The following is a 20,389-nucleotide window of genomic DNA, read 5'->3' as shown; positions in this document are numbered from 1 at the left end:
TCAGCCTGACGCTCGAGCGTGGTGGAACCTTTGCTTCTTGTCTTCCTGCGATAGAGCCCTGTGATAAAAGGTGACGCTCCCCAGACCCACTGCCGGTCCATTTCTTTCTTTCTTTGCGTGCGTATGATGCGTGTACTTTTTGCAGGCCTTTGACCCTGAGCCATACATTTCACCTCGCCTTTTTTATTTTATTTCAGGAGCATTCCTTTTACGTGCGCAGTGTTCCGGAATGACAAACTATCTTAAAAGAGACGCGGTCGGCAAATTGCATTTGCAAACTATACTAACGCAGCTATATAGGGCAGCTGTATAACTGTGGTACTGTAGCTGCACCGGCTGACAGAAATAGTCGATCGACGTTTTCTTCCAGTTGGGTTAATCGCGTATGTTTCGGTTTTGCAGCAGCAAGACATACTCACCCGGTTGAGCCGGGCCAAGTGAAGTTGCCAGTATGCTGAGATACGCTATACGATGTCGCTGAACTGCTCGTTGAAAACTCGGAAGCCCTAATCCTCGAATTCATGATTGTCAACTTCACCAGTGTTCCTTTCTCTTCTCAGCAGAGATCACCGCACAACTCGAAGCTTCCACACATTCACATAGGCATGCCAACGTTACGAGTGCACTTTGGTGCTCTCAATAGAACTGAATGCAGACATCTAATCTTCCATATATTAACGAGATTATATAAATCTTTCTTGTGTTGATTCGCGTTCAACGCATACTTTTTTTTTACTGCCGCGAGTCCACGAATCCTACGGCCACTTTTTTTTTTTTTTACTTTTTTACTAACCTATGTAGCTTTGCAGATTCACCTTTTTTGTTTGTTATTTTTGTTTCTTTCTTCATGCTTGTGCTTTATTGTATTGAAAGCATTGCCATTCCGCACGGCTGCTGCTGCCAACGAACGGGTTTTAGGACCTGTCAAGCTGTTTCCGCAGCTTTTTTCCTCGAACCTGTCCGTTTACAACTGTACTTTGCAAACGGAAAATAAAGCACTTACTTACTTCTGGATGCAAACCAGACTAAGCTTCACTGTAACTTAGTATGACATGATGCACTGGCTTGTACTGAACTCAGGTTCATCTAGGCGGGCCTGGTCTCACTCAAGCACACGTCGGCTCACTGTCTCGCTCAGTGAGACCCCGGGTTAAGTAAGCCATGACTGGAGTTCAGATATGAACTCTCCCTGACATTGTAGTCGCACATTCTAAACATGCTTGCTCATACAAGCATGTCTTCAAGTGGTAAGTGTTTGGTTGTTTTGAAAGAGTGCCTTAGAATGACCACACAAGGTTTCTTACTATTGTCACAGCCACGAGAAACCGACTAAATTGACTCATGGGCGAGTGCGCTGACCTGTTGGTTTCACCGTCTGGCTCGCCGTGCCATCCCGAGCAACGCCAAATATCTCCGCTCGGCACGGCCGGAAGGTCGGGGCCTTTATAGGGGCTCGCGCCATTCTGCGACGTTTATAGCTGCCAAGGTTAAGCGCTACGCGCAGGGAATATTGCGTGAGTATGCGATGGCTTCATAGCTTATCTTTTTTTCTCTCTTAGAGGTTAAGGCCATAAAAGAAACAAGCCGTCTGGGTATGCGGCTGTAGGCCCGGCTTTTATGACCCCAGCTACACATTTGGGCTTCGAAATTGCCTTCTTTCCGTCATAATCGTTCCAGTTCTTTTTCGCTTCCTTATTTTCGACTTACCTTCGGCGGGAAAGTTTCCAGCTTACACATTATTTCGTGTTGCATGGCCGCCTCTATGCACAAAATGACCGTAAAAATGGAAGCGCTTATATGGTATTGTAACCTTACGTAAGTGTTGCATGAATATGAGTTATAATAAGGAAATATAACGAGTCTCTTTCAATATTTCAACAGGGCTTCTTGTGACGATTCCGGAGTGCTCGTGCACAGCTAAATGTATACATATATAGTGAATTAATGTATCTAATTCAATACCGATTCTAGTAGCAAGGTTTACAGCGTAGTAACGGCAGTCGCATGGAAATCTTGTCGCGTTATAAGCCTTGTTTGGTTTAGTTTGAGGGCTTTAACGCCCCAAAGAGACCTCGACTATGAAGAACGCCGTAGTGGACGGCTCCGGATTAATTTAGAAGACCTAGGGTTGTTTACCGTCGACCTAGGGTTGTTTAACATGCACGTTACACGGATGCCTTGCCTTTCACCACCGTCGAAAAGCGTGCTCAGAATAAATTATCAAGCGCTCGATCTAACTACTTAGCCAGCGCGGCAGCGCATTATAAGCTTTGTAAAGTTTAAAATAATATTTCGAAAAGGTGAAGTAAAGCAAGTCCTTCGCTACCAAGCTACTTTCAAGAGCTACAGCATCGTAGGAAGTTTTTTTTTTTTTTTTTTTTTTTCTATATTACCTTCATAATAGCAAGGCGAGTGCCTCCTTCATTTTTTTTTTCGCTTTCCCGCCTGGCACGAGACACCCTGATGAATGGACCTACCTGTGCGAACGAACTCATTTTGCGATCGTGCACCCCGCTGCACCGCAACTTTCCTTCCTCGTGTCCCCGCCCTCTCCTTTCGGTCTCGGGCGCTTCCCAGAGTTCACGAGCACCAAACACACTCCGGAAAGAACCATGCACAGTGCGCTCCCGTTGTGCGTATACGTTGCTAAAAAGCTGGCTCGGAAAAACGGCTTCCCTGCCAAACCGGTAGCCCTAAAGAAACTATACTCCCTTCCGCCCCCTTCGATAAACTTCCCTTCGTGTTTATGTCCTTTAACCTGCGGTTCATCGAGCCTTCGGCTCCTCCTCTTCCCAGACGATTTTTAGTTTACAACCCACCGTCACGCATGAAAGTCTGTCTGTTTTATACTCTTACGTCTAACGCAACAGTCTCGCGTGATCGTCGAGCGGGCAGGCACGTGCGCGGGTGTGGCGGGCGGAAATCTTCGTGACGGCCTTCTATATCCCCGATAATCAAGAACCGTACAGTGTTACCAAAATATAAAGGAGGATTAAGCAAGTCAGGAAAGATTGCGTTTACTAACGCAGGCGCGTTTCTTTGCACAGCCTGCACACGAAACTCTTCATCACGTCTCTTCTCTGTCATAGACGCATGGCAACTCTGATGCGTGAGAACAGCCAGGAGTGTGTGTTTGGAGATATTCTTCTAGGTTGTTGTTAAATCCAGCGTTATACCACGCCTTCTCCAGATTGCACAATGATGCACGCTTCTAAGGAAGCTCAGAGCACGGCACTTTCTCTACGCACGCACTGCAATGTATGTCTGACGCCAAGTTTTCTTTTTTTATATAAATTCATTCAAGCAAGCCAAGGGTGGTTAGAAATCGGGCGTGTATGTTCTATATGAGCCTCGATCGCACGAGGACACGCCCAGTTTAGTGATTTGTGCATGCAAAAGGGGTGTGCACGTGATGTAAAGAGAAGGCAGAGAGCTAACGCTGTTCCCTCGCGCAGCCTCTCCGATAACGTCACGCGCCAGAGAGTCACGAACGATTTAGGAGTCATTACCTGCGGCAAAAGCGCGCGCTTAATGATGGGAGTACTAATAAATTACGCCCCGTAGGCGATCAAGAGGAGGGTGGTATGTTTAATTCTTGCGTTCAATGTAAGACTGGGACTTTGCATCTGCGTGCGGAAGGGTTAGAGGGCTCTGAGATCCGGGCCAAAGGACGACTGGGAGGCAGGGATTTGTCGTCGCTATTCATCTTCCGCTGACGAATGACCGTCCCTCACGTGAGGAGTAATTTTAACCTCGCCAGGTCCATCGCTTCGCGTTAGGGTTGGTTTAATGTTTCGTTGTTCATGATGTCTGCACCTTTGTGTTGGATTGCAGTGTTAACGACCTTTGTATGCTTCATAGAAAACGGCTGAGCTTCTTACTCTTTTCGGCACTGCATTTGCTTCTCAGATTTCTTTTTATATGAGTAAGCTAATCCTTGTGTTACACAAAGGAAGGAAGCCGCTTAGGGTCAAGATTGTTTAACTATTTTCCCGGTTAATGGTCATTCAACTCTTCCGTGAGTCATGTCATCGTCCCCGGCTCCCATATTATCGCATGCAATCACGCGGTGTTTTAACATTCCCCATTTCACTTCTGACTCCCACTATACAACAGAAAACGCTTGTCTTCTCTTCTGACCTGCAGTTAATGACATTAAATTGAAGGTGTGCCCCTGTCAAGTTGATTATACTGTGCGAATAAAGAATCATCGCTAAGAGTTAACTAGCCTGACCGAAATTATTGAAGGACGTGTGTTCAAATGAAGGCGCACGTCACATGTAGTAATTTGATGGTTTTGTGTTTTATGGCGTATAATTGAGTAAGGCTGTTATGCGCCAAGAACAAGGTTCGCACTCTCATGTGATGATGCTGGCAAAAATAAGTCAAGGCGGAGAGAACGGGATTCTATCAACACGTCTTCATTCAATTTGTTTACAAGAGCGAGTATGAAATTAATGAGCGCATTTTTTTTTCAAGGCTATTATTTGCGGCCACAAGCCCAGGCAGCATGAGCTAGAGCTCCTAATGTTCTCAGTGCGGTGTCTCTTCTCACTCGAAGTATGCGTGCGGCAAAAGCTCTCTGACATTTCTTTGTTTTTGCGGTTGCACAGCTGAATACATGTCTGAATTACGTTCTACATATTATCTCAATTTAAACGTTATGCGCCTGAGGCCTTTCATCTACAACACCTACAATAGGTAACGTTTCTAGGATGCCTGAAAGGGTTTTGTCACGTTTAATCAGCCATCATTTCTCTGCCTTTCTCGCTTAATGGTAACAGTATACGGAACTCCCCTTTGGGCTGCTCGTTAAGAATGATCCTTACAGTTCTCGTTCGCTCTCTCTAAATCGCCACAGGAGCTTGTATTGGTGAGTGGAAGACATTATACTGATGTCCTAACTTCCAATTACAACACTACACAGCTATGCCTTTAAACTGGGACTATGACTACGAGTCGAACTTGGTTACCAAGATGACTGTGCCTTTAAATGGCGAGCGTGACTACGAGTCGAATTCGGTTACCCCGAAGACTGTGCCTTTAAATGGCGAGCGTGACTACGAGTCGAATTCGGTTACCACGGAGACTGCCTTTAAATGGCGAGCGTGACTACGAGTCGAATTCGGTTACCACGAAGGCTGTGCCTTTAAATGGCGATCGTGACTACGAGTCGAATTCGGTTACCACGAAGGCTGTGCCTTTAAATGGCGAGCGTGACTATACGAGTCGAATTCGGTTACCGTCGAAAGCGGATGGCCGCGTGCTTCTTCTTTTAGTGTCGGCGGCACAGCGTACAAAGGAAGGCAGTCGGACGTGCGTGCCATGACATCACGCGGCGTGAATTATGGGCCGGACGGCGGTGGAAGCATGCAACGAGGGAGTAAAGGATTCGGAGGCAAGGAGTCGGTCGATCATTCACCTTCACACTTATGCGGGAGCGCTGACCGATTTCGGATGACCTCTTGTTGGTGTATGCACCGGAATGTGTGAATTTCATCTGCAGGGCAGTGATGGCTGGGGTGGAAGAACTTTACCGGTTTTGAGAAGGATGCGCCCCGGCCATGCTCGTGAGAGGTATCAGCAAGCATCACTGGAGCGAGGGAGAGATAGGGACACTGAATTTGACAAGCGACTGTTCAGAACCTAATTAAAGAGTTGTACCAAAAGAAGCTGGGTTTCCTTTTATCTGTTTCTCTGGTGCACCTGTGTCTCGCTTTACTCAGTAATGACTGGAGGTCTCGATACAGTCCCCAACTATGGGTCTTCGTTCTGCATATCTCTTGTTAGCAGTTAACTTGAGAAGCAGGGACCATGATCTTGAAGGGTGGGCGCCAGGTAGTGAAGTATGATGCGGTGCATTCGTGAAGAACGTTATTTCATCCAACGTATATATCGAGAAGTATTCACAAGGCATTCACAAAAGCCTCTCATTCTGGTTAGGAAAAGACAACAAAAGCAACCTCTTCGCTAGCATTTTCAAGGCAGGCCTCCATGAGCGATCAAGTGCTCTCGTAGAAAAGGCGCGGCCATCGCTAAAATGTGCCCCGAAAGATAATGATATCGAATTTAGTCACATAAATATGTTTCGCTTGTCTCCAGATGTAATTAAGTTCTTCTCTGCAAAAAACAATAACGAACATATACCATTAGAATAAATAGACGTCCACACACTTTTTTTTTCTTTTTTTTTTTTAAGTTCAGTTTAAATATTTTGTGCCAGATGTTCTGGGGAGATTTTTTGTTGTGATGTAAGCACGCTTATAAACAAAAGCGCCATCCGTTAAAAGAGGCGCGACCTTTCCTGTTAGAGGTCAGTTCAAGCAATGTCGTCTTCCGCAGAAAACGAATCCTCCGGTACAACACGAGAATAAATAGGAGGAAGACCCCGTCCCACCCTTGTGGAACGCCATAAATTTCGTCTTACCATAAAACATCGGGCTGCCGGTCTACGCGCCCCACCAAACACTTTGCACAATAAAGCGCGTGCCGAATCGAATTCGTATTCCCTAGGAAACTGTATGGGTGCGCGTGACCTGCGGTTGTTCGCGTGCCTTGCATTTGAAGTATACAGTTTGTAATCTGTCAGCTTTACTATCTGTATGCACTGCTAAGTTATTTCCTTCTTTTTGTTCAGTTATTCTTTGTTTTTGTGCAGATAGGCTTTCCCGACCACGCTATAGCTGGAGTGATGTTCGGCCAACACCCGTAAGTAATGCCAATGCGCCCCCAGCCGTCTTCCCCGAAAACTCGATTGCACGGGGTGTGAAGCCGTGCCTCCGCTTCGCTGCGTGAGATCGCACCTTTCTGGGCTGTCACAAAAAGGGAATTGCACGCAGGAGTCAGTACGAGCCCTGGTGCTGACGTGCGTCGTTTTCTGGTGCAGCCAATGGCAGCACTCGACAGCTACTTGTTCATAGCCTCGCTTCGCATCTTGCACTCGAAAACAGTGTCAGCCTTTTACGAAACCCATTGCGAGCACGTGCATATGTGCTTTTACACACAGTATCTGTAAGATATGTTCATATAAGAGCCGAATCGGTATTCATTTGAGAACTTCCTCATTTGCCAGAATATCCTTGGAGAGAATCTTCAAAACTACACGCCCTAAGTGCACACGGAATGAATGAAATATCAAACCCCATTCTTAAAACTAATCTGAAAGAGATCGAAAAAATCTGCTCTCAAAGGGAACCAATGTAGTCTCCTATAGGTAGAACAAGGCGTTTGAGGACTTCACGCAAATTTTGTGCTTTATACACCTGAAGGAGGCTGTATACTGTGAGTTTAAGGACTGTGAGCGCTTGGTGTAGTTTAGTGCGCTCGATGGGGACTTTCTGTGACCCTCTAAGTGCAGGCCAACTGAGCTAAAATTTTTCGGCCTTTCTACGTAAATTCAAGTTATAGCTGAAATGAACGCTTTTAGCTACTAACATCATGCCTTCCCTGAGGTACTTGCCCAAAGCTAAATGTTTGCTGGGATTTCAACAACGGTCCACATCTCGCTCCCCATTATCTTTTTCAGCAACCTTATCAGCATAAGCAAATATAAAATTATTGGCGTTTCCACCGTAAGAAGGCATCGCTATCGCGCCTTTTGTGACAGAGCGGCGGGCAGCGGCTCCAGCTGAGCAAATGCTCCTGTTTGAGAAACTCGAAAACTGGCGCTGCATCTTGCGTACGTGAGTTGTCGCCTACGAGCGTGCATGACTTTTCTTTCTGTCTCTACCCTGCCCGTATACCCGGACCCGGTCACCCGCTTGGGCACCCTTGTTCCGGATGCAGAGGCTTCCTATTTCGTATTCTCTCTGCCGCTTTCGTTTTCATCACCGGTTCTTTTTTTTTTTTTTTTTTTTTCGGTTTTTTGTCGTGCCGTGTTTCATGTTTTCTGTACTGTTGTTCTTTTTTTTTTTACTTCTTACGGCGACATTACCGCTTTCCCTTTTCTCTTTCTGCTCGAGAGAAGAGGTTGATTGAGCAGGTACTTGTATATATATATATATATATATATATATATATATATATATATATATATATATATATATATATATATATATATATATATATATATATATATATATATATCTGGTTGATTAATTAAACCGTCTTTTGTTATCTTTTGGTTACTCTGATCATGCGTTTTCTTGTTTTGTTGTTTTGCTTTATAAACGCGTGGCTGTTGTTTTTGTAACGTTGCTAACTTTGACAAATGCACTACAAGTTCCCGGATGCAGCAGGGCTCACGGGCACCGATATAAGGCGTTGGTGAAGGTTCCCACGAGACTCGATCATTGCCAGCTAGCGGCGATCAACTTGTTGCGCGAATTTCGCTTGCTTCATAATAGTGCGACTAATAAGCTTCAGATATCATGATTTCTTGAGCATAGAAACGGCTACAGGATGGAATCGCTACAGATGCGATTTGTTGAAAAAGTTCAATAAGTTTGGAAAAAAAAAATGCATCGACTAAGCATGTAGATAATGAGAAAAGAAGCGGGAAAGTTGAGATTTCAGCGATCGTCTAAAAATAAACATGGTGTTCTGTTATTCCGGCTCCTGTTAGCTTTGTTGCTTGAGATCTTGGTTCCTACGAATGAGAGAACAGGAAGCAATGGAATTTTTTCTTTTTTTTTTTTCACATTCTGAACATGAAACCTTGATGGTCTTGAACTGAAAGGGGCATTACGTAATCCCTACACGTCAGTTTAGGGCACATAACACTAAATATCTCTACATAAGAGAGAATATGTACTTGGGACCGTTTTAAATGTAGATCAGATGCAATGACTTTTTATGTATTTTGTTTACGTTGCTCCCGGCGTGCTGCAGCCACTTTCTGTCATAATCATCATCATCAGCCTGACTATACCCACTGAAAGGCAATGGCCTCTCCCGTATATCGTTCCATTTAACCCTATCCTCTGCCAGCTGCAACACCTAATCCCTGAAAACTACCTAATCTTCACTGCCCACCTAATTTTCCGACGCCCCTTTCTACGCTTGCCGTCCCTTGGAATCCATCGAATCAGTCTTAGCCAACATCACATACCTTACCTTCGCATTACGTGCCCTGCCCATGCCAATTTCTTCTGTTCCACTTCGACTAGAATATCCCCTGACCCATTCTGCACGCTTTCACTGTTTTAACGTCACACCTATCATCTTCTTTTCCATAGCTCAGAGCGTTGTCACCACTTTTCTTAGTCTGCGTATTTTGTATGCTCGAGTGTTGTATGTACTGGGGAATGATTGGGACAGGACATTCATAGTTAGTCAGGCATTCGTGCTTTTGTCAGCGCATTCAACAAAGCGTCTGTTCCTTTCTTATTTTGGCAAACAAATATTCCCTCATGCCTAAATCCTAGAAGGTTAGTTTCTTTTTTTTTTCAGCATTTCTATGTTCGATAAAATAAGTGGGCTAGATTTTTCGTGGTTAAGCTTGAGACTGTAGTTAGCTACTCACTTGGCTGTGATGTCATGCACCGTTAGACTTTCCTTCGTCTCGAGCCTCACTGGTTCTGGTTTGTTGCAACCAAGCACGCTCACGGCTCGGGAAGATGTACAATCCACGAAACGACGCTACGGTGGCGGCCCCGCTGGGAGGGCGGAGTTCGATGGAGGTTTGCCAACAAAGGCCCCTGCCTTCTTGCGACGTTGACCGGGAAGTCACACAGCACACGTGCACACACGAGCACCCGATCTCGGCAATCGCCAGAACTTCCTGACAACGCGCAAGAACTACGGACGCTTCTTGCACATGGGAGGCTGCGGATCGCACAGGCACCGCTTTAACGTCGCGAGATGTCGATGCCCGCAAACTTCTCGCTCTCGCCTTTAGGTTTTTTCTCTCCCTTTCCCCTCGTGTCTTACTATACGCGCTACCGTTTCGCTCGACACCCTCACTTGCCTCTGCTCTTTCCCTCACACCCTCGTACTTCCTCCTTTCCTCGTCTAACTTAGAGCTAAGTAATGTGTTGCGTGAGTCCCTGCCCGTTTGTTTGTTTTCTTGTTGGGTCGTCTTGCTTGGTTATTGCGCTGGTATTCTTTTTTTTTTTTTTCGCTCTTCTATTTCTTCTGCGCGGAGTCATTCGTTCTCGTCTAAAGGACCGTTGAAGTAAGGGCGTGTCATCCTTTCCGTCGAAACGGGTCAGTGGAAGAAGAAGCGGCGGCTGCGGCCGGATCTCTGATCGACACCTCCACGCACGAGAACGGCACGCAAATAGAGCACGGGAGGAGGTGGAGAGAGATAGCTGTGAGAGCAGCCAGGTGCTACCGCTGTCACGGTGTCCTTTCGGCACTCAGAGCCAGCAAACCTCCTCCACCAGCTTCGCCCCTGTCCGCATTACGTCCCCTAGAAATAAACAACTCGACCTTCACCACCCTCCGTGTATGGCCCGTTTGGCCCCTGTATGGCATCTCCCATGTTATGGCTGCCCCGGTTTCCGAAATGCATTTCACGCCACTCGCTTCTTGTCACCGGTGACGTGCGTGTGTGTATGTGTATGTGTGTGGTGGGGGGGAGTCGCATCTGACCTTGTTGATGGCACTACGGAAGATAGCTGGGTCCCATTATTTTCCGATCTATAGCGTTAGCATCTACTTCATTGTTACGCATAAGCTGTTCTTTGTGACTTTCAGCCTACTTGCTCTTCTTTGTTGTCAGTGGGCTAAAACGTTATTATTTTGACAAAATTCTTGTTATCGAGATTATCATTGAAACCAAGGAAATATTTTCTCTAGGGCGAGAGGAAGTTCGCCTGACTCTGTTGTCTTGTTTGGCTTTGCGGCTCCCTGCTTAACATTACAACCGTTTAGTACGTAAATATACTTGCTTCGTCTTATCTTGCAGTGTCGCGAAGTTTTTCTCTGCTGTTCTATAAAAAAGATGTGTACAATTTTTGCATGAAACGGCAGATGTTCCTACAGGGGTAGGTGATAGCTGTCGCCGGTTGCGCTGTCTGTAGATTAGCTCGCAATCGTTTCGACTGTCGTTCAGGCCAAACAGAGCCGATCATCGACCGCCGCGTACGCGTTAAAGATCACCGACAGTGATCGATACAGGCGTCTTCCGTCACCTCGTTATCGCCACCCACTCTTGGCGCCCGCCTGGCAATAACGGAATGTCCCCATCGCGTTGCGGGTTCTCCCACCTCAAGGAGCGCTCCTTCCTCGTGCATTCGGAGGCGAAACCGTCACGCGATAAGAGGGGCCCTTCCTGCCCCCCGCGGCAGCAGCGGGCATTAAAGGGGCGTTCCTGGGCGTTCCGCTCAGCTCCCAGATCGAGAACGACCGGTTTCTATATTTCTTCTTGGGTTTTTGTTTTCGGCTTCCTGTGCCACTTGACCCGGCTCCCATTGGCTTGTTTGCGCTCTGCGGCTGCTCATTTCAAGTTCAGGGTGGAGGAGAAAAGGTCGACGCGTCTAGATGACACAAGGTGCGAGTTTATACACGACGAAAATGCTGCGAGCTATTAAATGTCTTCACGAAAATGTAATTTAGGTGTTTTCATATACGTCTAGATGCTTTAATAGGTGGTAAGCAGTCCCTTGTTCTCTTCATTAGAAATTTATATTCTCTGTTCACTACGGCCGGTTATCTTATTTCTACGACAAGTTTCAGAAGGGGTGGGAACTATTCTACATTAGCGGCGGAAGGTTTTCAATGGCACATTGCCTCCTTAAGTTAAATCATCTCAATTGAGGCCCGAAGTTCTCCTACACGTCGAGGCACGGAAAGGAAAATCTTGAACATCAGTATAAGTTTAAAGTGACGGAGCTTCGCACCGTTCCATGAATTAAAGAGCAATGCTTCAAGGTTGACAAGTAAGCTGCTGTCTCCTGTTCTCAGGTACCAGTCCAATATCAATGCCATATATAGATGACACATTCAGTGTATCTGTGATCATGGGGGACTCCTAAAGACAATCCTTGTGACCAAGAGGAACAAACACTGTCCAGAAAAGTTAATTATACAGCCATAATTTTTATGGGCTTTCCTGCATCTGTGTGTGCAGGCCTTTGATCAGCTTGATATACTTCCCGTTAATTGGCTAAACGCACCAGGTTACCAGTAACGTCTGCATTCCCCAGATAAAACCTGCATATACTTAACCAGGTCAGTTAAAAGAGTGTCATACAATTTTGATTCTTGCTTCACACAAACCAGCGTAAAACTTTATCACACATATAATCAATTGAGCTAGCGTTGCAGAACAAAAAGCCAATAATAAATCGATGACGAGCGCTCACAGTGATAAGGTAGGGGAGAGAATGAAACGAACGTAGTGGGAACGTAACAGTCTATACCAGTCTGGAAGAAAAAAAAATAATTAGGAGTCCTTAAATTGATCTTACGTTGATTTAAAAGCTGCTTCCTAACTAAACGCAGGTAAGTTCGCATTTCAACATCATGCCAATGAACCGGTCATTCGCACGCGTGTGTATACTCATTTCGCGATTAAAGTACAACTACTCACGAAGGTCGCGTCGTCGGTGAGTGTAAAGCGAGTATTTACCTTATAGGTGCCGAGATTAAAAATCGCATTTCACTGGTACTGAGAGCGCACCAAGGCTCAATGACAGCGCATCGCGTGACAGTTGGCGGTCAGAGCCCCGCTGTGTCAATACATTCAACGACTCCTGGGCGCAGACGAGAGGTGGAGACTAGCCAAACACTCGGAGATCACTTCCGTATGTGTATATGTGCTGTGTATTTTTGCATGGGGTTCCGTTTGTGCTCACAATCCACTCAAACGGCTATGCTATAAAAGAGCTGACACTGCAGAGTACGCTTGGCGTGAACCGGTCCGAGTCGAACTCGTCGTCGTCTGCTTGTGGAAAGGAAGCAGACGACCAAAGAAATCGGAAGGGCGTCATGTTTGTTTTTAGCCTTCTTGTTTTGTTTGTTAGTTTTTTCCCCCTTTTCCTCAGGACAACAATGATTGACCGCCAGAAAAGCATGGGAAGCGGCGTGACTGGGATGCGTGATGACTGTAATAAAAGGGGCCTACACAACCAGAGCGACCGCCATAACGAGGCGACGACCGACGACAATTGAGCGAAGAAGCCGTTTCCTCCATTCTTCTCGTGGAATCCGCGTGAAAAAGGTTGATGAACGAGCGGGGGAGAACGAAGACCTCAGGAGAGGCAAAGGGAAAGGGGTTAGTCGAGAGAAGGAAGCCGAACGGCCCCGAATATATGTCTACCTCGAATACGACTTGGCTCTTGTAGCGTTGACTTCCCAGCCTAAGTAATTTTCAACTTCTTCCTAATGCTGCCTTCTCTACTCCTATTTCTCTCCTCGTCTCTCTCTCCTCGTCTCTCTCTCTCTCTCTCTCTCTCTCTCTCTCTCTCTCTCTCTCTCTCTCTCTCTCTCTCTCTCTCTCTCTCTCTCTCTCTCTCTCTCTCACGCATATAGAACATCTCTGGCAACGTTCAAACGGCGAACGAAGTCAATGGAGCGGAATGGACAGACTGTATCCTTTATTCGTTTTCAACACCCTTTCTTGATCAGAATTTTTCAAGTTCAAGTACACGCGCAATGACCCTGCTTTGTTCTTCCGCCATACAGCACTCAACAGTCACTTCCTAAAGCTACATTAGTGCGTGCGCGCCTCTTCCTGCTTCTCTTTTGCTGTTGTGTACGCCACGAAGCCGAGTACACCGTTGTCCCTTTGCGCATCGCCCCCTTCGCGACTACGTCCGAGAGTCGTCGGGTCGTGACAGCTGATGACGGCGGCGCGCTTTTGCAGGGGAGGTCTCTTCCTGCGCCCGCCTCGAGTGTGTACGTAACGACGTGACGTACTGCGTAGATCCGTACAAGACCGTACACACGATTGTACACGACGGTCACAGCGGGTGAGCTATCGTCGGGTCGGTGTCCGTATGTTTATCTGTCGCTCTCGGGGGCCGTTTGCGTAGTGTGGCATAACGGCATCTTCACTTCCGTTAGGCCCTCCATTGCGCGTCTACCTTTAATGTAGAGAGAGATCATCAGCGCGGACTCAAGGTGCTCTGTGTCTCGTCGTTAACCTTGGACCATAGACAGAGCGTGACGCTCTTCCCTTGCGTTACAAGGTCACACCCGCTTCCGTATATCCCCTGTGTCGCACGCATTTGACCGTCCAGGAGCGGGTGTTTATTGAGCAGTCCGACGTACAGTCTTTGTTAATTACAGGGCGGACGCTCGGGGTCTCTAGGGCGCGAGTCGTGAACACGCTCGCGTGTCAAGTTTTGAGGAGTGAAATGCGCAAGGCTTGAACTGTTCTGCTGCACGCATTCATATTATTCCTAAGCAGCGAAGCGCGGAAGTACTCGACGGAACTTGTCACTGTCACTCGGAGTCTTACAAGTCTATTATGTGGCTTCTCGTATATTGCACCTATATATAAGTCAAGAATAAGACGCCTGCTTCGCTTCTAGTATTACTTTTTTTTTTGCCGTTTCTGCAGACATCCAGGAAAAAAAATAGTGCGTACTACCTCTTTGGTAAATAGCACTCACTAACTAGTGGAGATTGGCCAGGGTTCATTGTGGAAATGCGCCTTCCCCGATAGGCAATCTTATCGTCGTGGTTGTCTGAACCGTCATCATATTAGAACAAAATCATCTCACAACACCACCATCTGTCCCGCGTGTACTGCGTTCACCACATGCCTGCGAATTTGGAGACATCTTTACCGCTGTACACCACATTTCTGTACGCCCGCCGCTTCAGCTATGGTTTTGCTCGTAGTTCTTAACCTGTGCACATTAGGGTGACAGTACTAATGTGACAAGTTCGCATGCTTGAAATCTTACGGGGTCGGGGACAATAGTTCATGATCATCATTATCATAAGCCCGATTATGACCACCGAAAGCCACCTCTCCCACTGAGCACTATACCCAGTCCTATCCTATGTCATCGTGTACTATCGTATCTAAGAAAATTTGTTCACCGCGCGACCAAGTTTGTGATAAAAGGGAACTTTTCTAGCAGCAGCAACCAACGCTGGATTGTGAGCTTTTAACCCAGCCTGTGCATAAAATGCTATTAGTCGGTTGTTTATCAGTGACCTAAAAGGTGGAGTAAGTTTATAAGAAGGGAGTAATTACTTACTGTACCATCTACGCAAGTGCAGCCATATGGCTACAAAAGAAAGCTGTCCTCTGTAACCGCATGGACACGCTCGGGTAAACGCTAAACACTCGATCATCCCTTTTTTTGTAAAATGTGATCAGTGAGGTTCAACTTCAACCAAACATCGATGAGTATTGGGGCGCAGAATAATTGCCTTACGTGATGTCAGTCTGTTTAGGCGCGATAAACATAGTTGTTAACAATTTTGCGAGAAAAAAAAGAAATGTCGAAGTTATTCCGTGCAATACCTATTTTAGATGTATGGCAATTAGAACTAGCCACAAATTTTTAACTTTTTTTTTTTTGCGCGGGTTCATCTAAAAAGAGCAACTTAAAGCACAGGTTTCCTGATTTATTATTTTTTTTTTTTGTTCCCCTCGGTCCGTTTCTGACTGTATACGAGTTTTACTCTCCTAATTTCTTGCAACTACAACAACGAGGCTTTTGACGCCGCTGATTGATAATACAAGGTTGATATTTTTTCCCTAGTCAGTAAACAAAAGCACACACAAACTCGTCCATTTCCCCTATTAGCTTCCGCCCGCGGGAAAGCACGTGTGAGGTCATTCGGAAACTACTACGAGCTCGGAAAAGTACGTCGTACCACGGTCACGCCCCTCTTAACGACCCAATTAAGTGGTGTGTTCTTTTGTTTTGATTTTTTTAGACGCCAATTATAGCCCCTTAAAGGTGCTTGGGAGCACGAGAAATTCCCCTTTCGCTGAAGCGATCCCCTTGATCTCACCGATATCGATAGAGAAAGCCCAGCTTATAAATCGAATTTTGACAGAAGCCGAGCAGTTTCCGAGGACTTCCCGCGTTTTTGTTTTCAAGTTCAGCGCCACAAACTGGTGAGCGAGGTTGGATGAGTGCGCGTGTGCAGGGGGAGAAGGTATAGTATCGGTAATTGGCGATTAGACGCGGTCGGTGGCACGGAGTCGCCCATTCTTGGCGCGAACCCAGGTCCTTATGTGTAATTATTTCTTTTATTTTCCGCGTTTACTTCTTTAAGAACCGAATTGCTCTGATTTGTCGCGCCTCTTAGGGGCTTTCCCGTTGTCTTGTACGAAGTCACTGAGCTAGCACCTCAGGAGATAATACTGGCACGTTCACTTCGCCTTGCAGTGAAGCAAGGTCCCGAGGTTCTATACATGAACAAACTGGGACTTAGCTGGGACGCGATTACGGCGTTCAACCATGATGTTAAACTTGAATGAACGCTGGAATGTAAAGCAAAAAAAAAAAAAAGGGGGGGGGGGGGGGGGGAGGGGGACTCTCTCCAGCTTCTGAGCTTATTACGGCAGTAAATTTCTCAGTCGGTGCAGCGGTAATGAAAGTACACGTGCAGCGGATGTTTTGAACGTGGCCGAAGCCGCCTTAAGGCCACGCCTCCGCTAATGCGCACTCTTCGGCGGAATTCAAGACAGTTTAGCTAAGCAATCATGCAAATGCTACATATCCGGTCAGTTCCCCTTGTCAGGCTTCAGGTATAAGCAAGCAACGTTTGTGATGTTTTTGAAGAAGACTACAGTGCCCTCTGGTGCCGTTCGCATCCAGGCAATTTTGTCACCGGGCTTCGAAATTGCAACCTTCTCGTATATACCTAGAAGTTGCGGTAATCGAGGTGACACGCTCGTGCTTGCGAATAATTAAGCATAATCGCTATCTTTGGCTACCCGCGGCTGGCAGGCTAAAACCCTTCGTGCCTCAGGGTCTCTTCGTCATAGTACATGCGCTAACGCTTGTAAGCTCTTTCGCTTACTCTGGACTAAGCTTATAAGGTTCAAATTACAGTCTGTCTATGACTAGCGTACGCGCCTGGAACGACTCAGCGTCTCGGTGACTAAAGCTTGCCGGTAGCTGACCTTAAGGTTAGTAGGTACGCAAGCAGGAAGGCCTAAATGAAGACAGCGGTCGTATAAGAATAGGGAGGGGGGGGGGGGGGGGTACGCTTAGCTGTGAGCTGTCCGCTGACCGTATCGGTGGCCGGTATAGCCCCGGGGAAAGTGTATGCGCTCGGAATTGTAATGAGCGCGGTCAGACGTAGCGGCGGCAGCCAGGGCCATCGACGTTGCGTATATGTTGATACGTCCGCGATTGAGTGCCTCGCGTCAATAGAGCCGAGTCATACCGCGTTCCGCTTGAGAGTGCTTGTATGTATGCGTTGCTCACACGTCGGGAGAGTGGCATAGTAGGAGTATAGGATAGTGGCAACATCGTGTAACGGATATACAGTTGCGACGCTTGTCAAGCCTTTGTTTTAACTTCGTCTCGAGAGTGTATTCTTTTTGCATTTAGTGTGGATGTGCTCAGTCACGCCTATCGGTGCATAGGGAGATACAAAAAGGACAGAAATGTCCTCCTTTTGAGGCTTGTCTTTCTAAATCTGAATCTCTGTTCTGAGTAATTTGTAACATTATCAGTGGGCTCGTATTTCGAGCGATTCTAGCTTTGTGGATTACACGCGTAGTACTATCACCAATATAAAGCTTTGCTTACTCAGCCCATGGGGGAAGAAAATGAAACAAAAACACTAGAACTCATCTAGTTGTGCCAGTTTGACGCTCAGACAAATGACTAAATCCAGCTCAAATATGGAAAGGCATACTTGTTTAACTGTTCGTCAATTTTTAACAAGCAGGATTAAGTCTGTCTCCGTTATAAATGCATGCGTTTCAGAAGTAGTTGCATGCCAATTTTCTTTCGAAAAAATACTTTTTGCACGAAGCCAGTCATAAAAATTTCAGATAACTGAAAGGCCGTGAAGTTTTTTTTTTCTTTTTTTTTTGCGCCTTTTCATTTTTTCTTCTTTTGAAGCGTCAAACAAAAATAGATATAAAGCACTGAGACTTACCTTGTTTAGAACGGGGAACGAAATATTGGATGTGATCAGCAGCGTCCTACAATCGAAGCCGACGAATCGCGAAGAGCCACGTAGGAGACGAAGTCCAAGGTGTCACTGATATCAGCAGGTCACCTTCTCTCACCGAGATACGAGGCGAACAACCGTTATTATTACAACTAGCTGGGGATGTACACCGCACTCCTGTCTTCTTGACGTCACTAGCGATTTAATAGACTCCTTCGGGTCGGTGAGATTCGAACCGTGACCAAAACTAAGCACAGGCGCTGCTTCAATGCTCCCGATGCTAACGTTGGTAGTCGTCGCAGTTGTCTGCATTTTCGCACCGGCCGCCCGAGCTCTTTTATGCGGACGCCTCTCCCGCGTCCGCTGAAGAGATGCTTCACCCTTCCGCTCTCTTCCTCTCTTTCCTTCTTTCTCTCGCGATGCTCTTCTTTCCCCGAGCGACAAAGCACAGTATAAGAGAAGGGGGTGTGGGGAGGAGAGGCGGTGATGCAGTTGCAGATTCGGCCGGAGCAGTCACCGGTATCGAAAGAGAAAGCCTGAGAGAAGGGTGGGCGAAGCCCAGCCAGGAGGCTATGGAGGAGGAGGAGACAAGGGAGAGGAGAAGCCACCCGGATTGAATCGAGACACCATCCCTCCCCCACCGTGGCAAAGAGAAAGGGGGACCGCTTACATAACAGCAATTTCACTCTCGCGTCCACTCACGAAGGTACAGACGCTGTTTGTGTACCTGTGTGCGCGAAATTCTCACATTTTCACACGTTTCTTTTTATTTATTTTTTGTCGCTTCGCTTCGCTTATTTCCGTTCCTTTCTACCCCTGAGTATTTTCTAGCTGTTTGAGTGATTTCGGTGAAGCCTGCTTGTTTTTATTTTTCTTTATTTTTCGCATTTTGTTTCATTGGTTCTGATGCTTTCTGTGAAAGTTCGTCCGCTCGTCTTCCCCCGACTGTTCATTTCTTTTCCGTTTTCGAGGAAAAATGCCCTATTTGTATAGAATTTCTAGCTGTTGCAGTGCAAGACACCAATTTATATGTATACATTCGTTAACGCTGTTTCCGTTGGTTGATAGGGCTCTCGAAGGCGCTTCCTTTGGATGGCTACAGTGAGGTAAAGATCAGTTTCAACTTGGTTTGCCCACCTGGTTTCCGAGTTCTTATCCTGTTTACCGTTCATTGCAGTTTTCCCCATGAAAGAAGATATTGCTAAGGGGGGAATTATGGTTCAGCTCCACGGCACCGAAAGGCTTTCTCTGACCGGAAGACAGCTTAGATTGTCTTTTTATTAAGCTACATACTCAAGCTTTATGAGGTGGACGTAGGTTGTGTCTAATGTTCAAAACTGTTTTGTTTGTACAGTTTGCATATATGTCCTTAATGACCTTAATGTCGGGAAAAGTCCTCTTTAACTAATATATGCAGTATTGTTTTCGAAGCGGTAGCTACACTACGGCAGGCAACTCTAGAGTTACTATATAGGCTTTGGCAAATCTTATATAGTAACGCTAGCGAACCCGAGCCTTCAGTGTCAGTGTCTGTGGGTGCCTGAAAGAGCGCCAACTCGGGCCTCTCCTTTTATGTGGGAGGGTGAGAGAATCAGCCTGCCACGACGTTTTAATTCATGTTACCCCTGGGACACGCAGGCACGTTCATACGGCTTGGTTGAAGCAGGTCTTTATGTGTGGTCTGGTAGCCTACGCTCTCACGTCATACCCTTAAAGGCTGAGCTTAAGTGTCCCCAATAATGTAGAGCCCTACACTAATAGGGCGTGATAAAGGACTAATGAATGAGGCAAAAGTAGCTTCCGCTTCCATTCATCTTTAACCAGACCTAAACCACAACTAATTTTTGGGTGTCACAAAAGCAATAACCAATAATGTTTTATCGCCATCAATTCGGCGTTCGTCAGGACAACACGACATTCTTCCATGGGATGTGGGTGGTAATGCCTCATTCATTCATTCATTCATTCATTCATTCATTCATTCATTCATTCATTCATTCATTCATTCATTCATTCATTCATTCGTTCATTCATTCATTCATTCATTCATTCATCAATTAAAATAAATTTTCAAAAAATGAGGTAAAATGGTTGCCATAGATACCAGTTAATTTCTTGTAGATGTAATTTCCTCCTTCATTAATTGCGCTGTTTGAACTTTGGAGGTTATTGAGTAACATCAAAGACCTCACGGTAATTACCTACCTGGGATATGAGCCTATTTCTTGTATGGCTACGCTATTTGCCTACATTGGCTGATTCCTTTTAGGGAAAATAATTTTCCGATTTATTTGCAGTCCCAGACTCTCCAGGGTCTGTGAAGCCCCTCTCTCACCTAAACATGCTTAATATCTGTTGTCGGCCATTATTTCGGACAAGTCGACTTCTCCGTGTCAAAAGC

At 46.2% G+C, this 20,389-nt stretch overlaps 1 protein-coding gene across 1 annotated transcript in view; it reads right to left on the bottom strand.

Moving 5' to 3' along the window:
- The window catches only part of LOC146176061 (uncharacterized), a 32,081-nt gene extending 13,887 nt beyond the window's left edge, over positions 1 to 18,194 (bottom strand). The window contains exon 1 of the mRNA XM_084582387.1: positions 17,974 to 18,194. The gene's annotated coding sequence lies outside the window, so the exon portion shown is untranslated. The remainder of the gene's footprint in view (positions 1 to 17,973) is intronic.
- Positions 18,195 to 20,389: the final 2,195 nt, after the last annotated feature.

The sequence above is a fragment of the Amblyomma maculatum genome, chromosome 10 (genome assembly GCF_055883805.1).
Source record: "Amblyomma maculatum isolate TAMU_Amacu chromosome 10, ASM5588380v1, whole genome shotgun sequence".
Classification (NCBI taxonomy): domain Eukaryota; kingdom Metazoa; phylum Arthropoda; class Arachnida; order Ixodida; family Ixodidae; genus Amblyomma; species Amblyomma maculatum.
Note: the sequence above shows the minus strand (reverse complement) of the source record. Positions and strands in the feature narration are given on the sequence as shown.